This window comes from Mastomys coucha, unplaced genomic scaffold, assembly GCF_008632895.1.
Source record: "Mastomys coucha isolate ucsf_1 unplaced genomic scaffold, UCSF_Mcou_1 pScaffold12, whole genome shotgun sequence".
Lineage (NCBI taxonomy): Eukaryota > Metazoa > Chordata > Mammalia > Rodentia > Muridae > Mastomys > Mastomys coucha.
In genome coordinates, this window is record NW_022196894.1 from 84,227,602 (window position 1) to 84,236,797 (window position 9,196).

Genomic DNA, 9,196 nt, shown 5'->3' on the forward strand with positions numbered 1-9,196 from the left:
CAGAATAAATTGAATCTTAAATTCTCTACAGTATTCTGAGACTTCTAAGAAACTTCAACCTCTCTTTAAATCTCTTTTGTGGTATTCAGTTCTACATTACTATAACCAAATATTAAAGTCAACTAATTTATAAAGTGAAAGGATTCACTTATCTTAAGTTCTACTGTTTTCTGTTCTAAATTGAGCAGTCAATAGTTTGGGACCTGTAGCAAACATTCTAAATGGCAATGACAGGGACTGTGCATCTTCTCAAACCATTCAAATTCTGAGTCACATAGCAGATAGAAAATGAGTTGAGTCCTACCATACTTTTGGGAGCATGGCTACAGTGACCAAAGGACTTTACATAAGGACTCATTCTAAATGACTAAAGCACATTTCAGTAGCATTACCCAAGGACCAAACCTTAATCATGTGACTCTTTGGATGGTAGTACCCATGTTTAAACCATAGAATATGCCAACAGAATATGACCTACATAAAGGTCTTCTATCATTTCAGTATATACATGCTTTTTAAGTTTTTACTGTAGAGAAAGAAGTGAAAAATAAGATTAATATAAAGTATAACTTTGTATAACTCATCATGGACATGTGTTTTTGTTGTGTTTAACACTGTTGAGGTCACATATTTGATGTTATAGGTTGCTATCTAATAAAGAGTGAATGAAAGATTGATTTACAAAAGCCTATTTATTTCAAAGTTATCTCCTTACTGTGCCTAAAGCTTATGAATAATCTTTATGTGTGTATGTATACACAAACACACACATAACTAATGTACTGTGGTTGTAAAACAGCCAAGATATATTCTGTAACCACATAGAGGATGGAAGGGGTAATTGGTGCTATGCTGGTACGTAGAAGTCTGGAAAACACTCCTCCTTAGTTAAGATCTAGGCAGATTCCCAAAGCACTTAATCATGGACCATGATTGTAAATGAGGTATCTGTTAGTATACTGGCCTAAGGAAGAAGATGGACTAGCTTTTTCAGAAGGATTCTTTCACGTTTCATGCTAAAAAATTATCCAACTGCTAATATGGGACAAACTTGAGCTTCAAGAGCCATTTAATACTGTAATAACCACAAATATCAACCTCAAATTCAAAGAAAATCTATAATCCATTTAGTGGTAAAATACTAAGGGTGACTACATCCCCCCCAAATAAAAAATAACAGACTGCTAAAATTTTCTGGAAAGGTTGATACAAGCACAACTGTATTACAAAAACTGAAATAAATAATGATTCAATATATAAAGGATTTTATGTGCCCATAAATAGCATTAGTTTACAGGGTGTCTTGTTCTTACCAGTCAAATAAAATAACAACATAGCAACCAATATGTGTGAACTCTTAGACATAGAATTCAATATAGCCATCTTTAAAAACACAAAAGAAGTCAGTGAGCTTCAAGGAAACAGAGAGAAATAACTAAATATTCTAGCTGAGAAATACTAATATTTAATATTTAATAGAGATATTTAGTAAATTTCAAATATTAAATAGAAATTCTTGACCTGGAAAATATTTTAAATTAAACTGAAAATGAATTTAAAGTGTTAGTATCACTAGATCAGACAGGGGAGAAAAGAGCTCAGAACATATTTGAAAGAACACAAGAAGGGGAAAATTAAAAAGTGAAGAAAACTAATGAGAATTTCTGAACAAGAATAAAATAGTAAATATTTAATTATTGAAGTTCAAGAAGGTCTTGTTCAAATGAATAATTTTTTGAAACTACCAATTCTAAAGAATATAAATGTCCAAATATATAGACATCAAACAGTAGCAGTTAGAGTGAGCAGAGCCAAATCTTAAGACTTAGAAACAATGCTTCAAAAATGAAAGACAAAATTCCCCAAACAATTGAAGTGACAGATGTTATCAGAAACCTTAAAATCCTGCAGAGAATAATATAAAATTGTTCACAGTGTTAAAAAGAAGATAAAGACTTTCATGAAACCAGAAAATCCACCTTTTAGAAATGAAAGACAAAGTTTTTCTTATATGAAAAGAAAAAGGGGGGAAAAGAATCTGAAAAAAAAATCACAGGTTTCTCTTTTTCTCTCTAATAAATGCTAGAGTCTTCAAATTAAAAAGGAAAGTTTTGAACTTAAGAAAATGCCAGAATGTCTATACACATTTAAAATGTTCTAATACTGTAACGGTGTGATATAAAACATCCTTGTTATTTTGTAACGATTTTTAAGAATTCAATTAAAAATGTGATTATAATATCTCACCCTTTCTCTCTCTTTCCTCCAACCTCTCCCATGTTTCTGCTCTCCTGCTACTTCCGGAAATCATTCCTACTTTTAGTTCAGTTGTTATTGTTAAATAAAACATACAGGGGGACACATGCATGCATAAATACATAAATTATCGTATATTTTGTTCATATTTGATATATACTATTGTATTATATGAATTCCAGGATGAATACTTGATATTAAACACAAATTAAGGGGCTCATCCTTGGGAAGTAGGGTAGCACTATTTTTCCTGTTTTCAGCATTCTTTACTTCCCTTTAATCCTTTGTATATAGGTAGTGCCCCATGAGATTTCTCTCTTCTGTGTCAGCTTATCTATTGATGCTGTATGTCTCTGAAGAAGCTTTGATTGGGCAGCCATATTGTTGTGGTAGTAGCTTTTCTATCATTTCTCTTTTTTTTAGTTTTAATTAATTTTTAATTAATTAATTTAGTTAGTTCACACTCCACATTTTATTCCCCCGCACACATCCCTGTCCACACTCCTGCTGCTCTACATCCCCATACCTCCTCCCTACCCACTGTCTTCACGTGGATGTTCTCCATCCCCCATGCCACCTGACCTCTAAACTTCCTGGGGCCTCTAGTCTCTTGAGAGTTAGGTGCATCATTTCTGACTGAACCCAGACCTGGCAGTCCTCTACTGTATGTGTGTTGGTGGTGTCATATCAGCTGGTGTATGCTGCCTGTTTTGTGGTCCAGTGTTTGAGAGATCTTGGAGGTCCAGATTAATTGAGACTGCTGGTTCTTCTACAAGATAGCCCTCCTCCTCAGCTTCTTTCATTCTTTCCCTAATTGAACAATAGGGGTCAACTGCTTTTGTCCATTAGTTGGGTGCAAATATCTGCATCTGACTCTTTCAGCTGTTTGCTGGGTCTTCTGGAGTGTGGTGATGCTAGGTCCCTTTTTGTGAGTGTTCCATAGCCTCAGTAATAGTGTCAGGCCTTGGGACCTCCCCTTGAGCTGGATCACTCTTTGGGCCTGTCACTGGAACTTCTTTTCCTCAGACTCTCCATTTCCATTCCTGTAATTCTTTCAGACAGGAACCACTATGTGTCAGAGTTGTGACTGTAGGATGCCCCCTTCCCTCATTTGCTGCCCTGTCTTCCTGCTGGAGGTAGGGCTCTATAAGTTCCTTCTTCCTACTGTCTTCTCTGTCATTTATAAGAGTTATAATCTCACAGAAGCTTTCTTGGTCTTCCAGTTCCTTTCTGCCTGCTCTTCTACAATGTTCCTTGAGCCTTAAGTATAGGAGAAAGAAGGAAAGCGTTACAGAAAACCACAACCAATCAAAATACAAAAACCAAGTGGCTGTGGGGTACCCAGTCCCAATTGATACATCTCCAACATAAATCCCACAACTAAGGATTAAAAATATTTTATCTCTGGCTAGGGAGATGGTTCAGAAGAAACAGGTATTTGTTTTGAATTCCTAATTGCCTTAATGTGAAGCTCAGAACCATGAACTTGGTTTTTGCCTCCACACATGTACAATGGCTCATACATCCCAGAATATAACCCAGACCTGATGTTTTCATCACAGCATGGAAACATCACATTCAAAGTCAATCATAATAAATCTAATTATGGAAAAGGAACAACCAAGTACATGTCCTTATTTTTTATTTAATTTTTCAACTTAATTTTGTTTTTATGTAACAGTTTCATGTATTCTTTGAGAATTTCATATATGTACATAATTTATTTTGATTGTATCCACCAATCCAACTTCTACCTCCAATTCCTTCCAGACTCAGCCACGACTGCATACAACTCCAATTTCATTTACCTTTTCTTTCTCGCATACAGTTTTAAAATGTATATATAGGCAGAGTTCCTATTGGTTAGAGAATAAAAGACAATAGTCACTCTTGTCTTTGAATCTCTTAAGAGATCATATCCAGTGGACAGCCATGACCCCATGTTGAGGGATGGGTCCACCCACGCACCTCAAAATTATTAATTCAAAATTCCTCCTGTCTAAATGAAATGCAGGGACACAGAGTGGAGCAGAGACTGAAGGAAGAGCTATCCAGAGACTGCCCCACCTAGGGATCCATCCCATCTCCAGACATCAAACCCAGACACTATTGCTGATACCATGAAGTACTTGCTGACAGAAGCCTGGTATAGCTGTCCCCTGAGAAGTTCTGCCAGAGCCTTACCTGTACAGATGCAGATACATGCAGCCAAACATCGGACTGAGCATGGAGACACCACTGGAGAAGTTAGGGCAAGGACTGAAGGAGTTAAAGTGGTTTGTAATCCCAGAGGAAGAACAACATCAACCAACCAGACCCCACAAAGCTCCCAGGGACTAAACCACCAATCAAAGAGTACACATGGAGGGACCCATGGCTCCAGCTGGATATGTAGCAGTGGATTATCTTATTGGGTATCAGTGGAGGTTATTCTATGGAGGCTCCATAACCCAGGGTAGGATAATGGTAGGGTACTGAGGCAAGAGTGGGTGAGCAGGGAGGGGAGCACCCTCATAGAGGAAGGGAGAGGTGGGAGAGGAAAGGAGTTGTGGAGGGGAAACTGAGAAGGGGGTAACATTTGAAATGTAAATAAAAGAACCAATAAAAAGTAAAAATGAGAAAGTATTGGGTCTTCCTTCAGCTTTGTCTGGGCCAGTGCCCTGAGCAGACCATGGGTGCAAACTCTTTAGCCAGTCCCACAACACCCAGAGGAAACTCCATTCCCAGGCTCTCTAACACACCCAGGATCAGAGGTGAGTAGGACACAACATCTGTTCCAACACGGGGAGTAACTGGGACCAGCAGGACCCAGGCATATAGGAACTCCACCAGTCCAGTGGCTAAGGATGCTTCTGGTCAGGCTGGCCCGGATGGTGCCCTGAGCAGACCTTGGGCACAAACTCTGCAGCCAATCCCACAACACCAAGAAGAAGCTTCACTCACAGGTGCTCTAGCAAGTCCAGGATCACAGGATCACAGAATCACAGGATCGCAGAGACAGCTTGACTCTGAGGAGTTCTGACAGAACCAGGATCACAGGAAGGACAGTCTCCAGTCAGATTTAGCAAGGCCAGGTAGTACTTGAGATAACCAGATGATACAGGGCAAGTGTAAGAATACAAGCAACACAAACTAAGGTTACTTGGCATAATCAGAACCCAATTCTCCCACCACAGCAAGTCCTGGACACACCATTACACTAGAAAAAGCAAGATTCAGATAAAAAATCACTTTTCATGATGATATTACATGACTTTAAGAAAGACATAAATAGCACCCTCAAAGAAATACAAGAGAACACAGGTAATCAGCTAGAAGCTCTTAAAGAGGAAACACAAAAATCCCTTAAAGAACTACAGGAAAACACAATCACAAGGTGAAGGAAATGAGCAAAAACATCCAGAATCTAAAAATGGAAATAGAAACAATAAAGAAATCAGAAAGAGAGACAACCCTGGAGATACAAAACCTAGGAAAGAAATCAGGAGCCATAGATGTAAGCATCACCAACAGAATACAAGAGATAGAAGAGAGAATCTCAGAGGCAGAAGACATCATAGAAAACATTGACACAACAGTCAAAGAAAATGCAAAAAGCAAAAAGCTCCTAACCCAGTACATGCAGGAATTCCCAGATGCAATGAGAAGACCAAATCTAAGGATAATAGGTATGGAAGAGAGTGAAGACTCCCACTGTAATGGGCCAGTAAATATCTTCAACAAAACTATGGAAGAAAACTTCCCTAACCTAAAGAAAGAGATGCCCATGAACATACAAGAAGCCTACAGAACTCCAAATAGACTGGACCAGAAAAGAAATTCCTCCCGTCACATAATATTAAAAACACCAAATGTACTAAACAAAGAAAGAATTTTAAAAGTAGAAAAGGAAAAAGGTCAAGCAATGTATAAAGGCAGGCCTATCAGAATTACACCAGACTTCTCACCAGAGACTATGAAAGCTAGTAAGATTCTGGGCAGATGTCATACAGACCCTACAAGAACACAAATGCCAGCCCAGGCTACTATACCCAGCAAAACTCTTAATTACCATAGATGGAGAAAACAAGATATTCCATGGCAAAACCAAATTTACACAATATCTTTCCACAAATCTAGCCCTACAAAGGATAATAGATGGAAAACATCAACATAAGGAGCAAAACTATACCCTAGAAGAAGCAAGAAAATAATCTTTCAACAAATCCACACAAGCCTAATTCCACCTCTTACAACAAAAACAACAGGAAGTAACAATTACTTCTTCTTAATATCTTAATATGAATATTAATATTACCAACATATCATAATCAATTGAAATCCATGGTCTCTCTAATTTGGTAATTGGAGAAATAGGTCCAATAATGTACAATCCATATATACTTTCAGCTTGTTTGTACATGACAGTGTCTTGCTGTGTACAACATAATGATCTTGAAATCAGGCTTCTCCTATCTCAGCCTCTCTATTAGTAGTATTGTTTATTTCATATTTTTACACTATACTATGGTTTTCAGAACAGCTTATGGATTTCAATTTATTTATATGGCTGAAGGAAACATAGACAATTAACTTGAGAGGTGGCTTGTAAGAGAAAAACAAAGAGTGAGACTGAATGCTTTGCTTGACGTTTGTAACTATTGTATCAAGTTTAAAGAAGAGGACTTTATAAACTACTCTTTCTCTGAGATGAATGCTTTTCCAAATTATCACAGCTAATGAACCAAATTCTTACTCTTACCTAATGCCTGTGCCACCCACCAGGCAGAACCATTATTCATTGAAACAGTTGGTGAATGACTTTATGGATAGACCATCTTAATACACACACCATTTCTTAAATGAATGTAACCTGTTCTCTGTGGACTGAGAATGAAGTCACTCACTCAAGTCCAATAGCTTTGACCATAGCAGGAAGTTTGTATCCAAAAATCTTGCCTACAATTCACTCCTTGGTACAGCAGAACTGTCAACTCTCAGCTTAGCTACAATGGAGGTAAAATCCTTTGGTGATGTGAGGGTCATTGAAGTACAGCCTTATTACAATGAACTTCAATGTCTAAAAATTGTTCTTATTTTGGGCTTGTACCACAGTTAAGAGTCAAGATTTTAAGCTCTACTAAATACAAAACAACAACAACAACAAAAAAGACTTTATATGTTTATGTTCATTTAAGAAAATATTAAGAAAATACTAGTAGTGATATATTATTTTAAAATAGTCAATGTTTGGAGTTATTTAAAATTTATATTGAGAAAAAGGTATGTATGTTCAGTATTGCTGTAGACATGCATCTACATAAGACTGTTAAATTGATCGTTGTTTTATATCAAACAACCTTTATAATACTCATTTTTATTGTTTTATAAATATTTTATAAATTTTAAAGAATATGACAAAAAAGGTATTGTAGGTATTGAAGGGGGGTCTCTGGGAGGACTTGGGGTACAAAAGAGAAACAAGAATGTGATTTAATTCTACTTACTTAAAATGTTTTTAAATGTTAACAAATTCAGATAAATTGAAATCATGTATCTTTTTCATCATAATGCAATAAAACTTAACTCAATAAAAGACAAATAAATAAATAAATAAATTTGAGACAGTAAAAAAAAGCAAGAAAGCATTGGATAGGAAAAGGATATTTCAGGCGAGACTATCAGCCAGTGTTAGCCACACACAGTGTAAGAGAAAATAAATTAGAGATTCCAATGTGCTAATGACGATAACAAAAAGGACCTGCTTTGAGATCAGTGTTTTCTTTTTGCTAGGAAAAGAGCTAGTTGTGGGAAACTGGAACAGTAAACAGAGAAATGGGCTCCACATGTGTTCATTTCCCTCAAACTCTTCTGCTGATGTAAGTTCAGTTTGTCCCCTAAGTGTAGTCCCAGTAGTATAAAGCTATATCATGACTCTCAGGAAAACCAGTACATGCTGTGAGTAAGCCAGTCTTTGAAACAGATGTTACTCTCTGAGTCTCAAAACTTTATTTAACTTCCTGTAAAGAATAACATATACAAATCTGCAACATGTAAACTACAATGTTTAGGCTTTAAAAAATGTTTAAAGAAATGTGAAACTAGTTTTAATTAACAATATACCAAGCTAATCCCTTCAAGCTGCATTGCTTCTGGATGCTTCTTGATCACCGATCCACCTTTAAAACTGTGCTGAAGGAAAAAGTCAACAGAAGAAACTTCAGAACACATGCACTGAGTAGCTTCAGATTTCACTATCGTCATCTTAGCAGTACAATCAAAGTTCAACATGGCAGACAGCATTATTTGAACCCCTTCATTTTGGGGAAGACAAATTAGCCAGTGTATAAATTCACACACTCAGAGGATCCATACCACTGACCATTGGTCGAATAAGAGAACAAAGTCCAGGAATCTTCAAACAGCCTCTAATATCAATTATAGATAGTGAAAATGGATAGGTAAATTTGTTTAGGTAATTATTTATATAGAGAGAAAAGAAAAAGATTTCTCAAGTGTAGGGATAAGGATTTATGACTTGAAACAAAAAAGAATTTGATGCCTTTCCCAAACTCTCAGCCATGGGGCACATAGAAGACAATAGTTCACTACTCATATATATGACAAAGGCAAAAGATGTCTTTTTTTTTTGCTGTGGAAATTTATTTTTTTATCCAAAATTTATTTATTCATATAAATAAATGAGTAACAAGTATCTGCCACTGCTCCTAGATTAATTTGCATTTTAATATGGGTTCTGGAAGTCCACTTCCAGTTCTTATGCTTAGAGAGAGCATTTTTACAGATTCAGCTATCCCTCCAGACCTTCAGGGTTTTTATCTTTTTTATTTTTTTTTTCAGTTTCCAAGAATTTTATTGAGCATCTTTGCATTGATATTCATAAGTGAAATTGGTCTGAAGTTTTCTTTCTTTGTTAGGTCTTTGTGTGGTTTAGGTATAA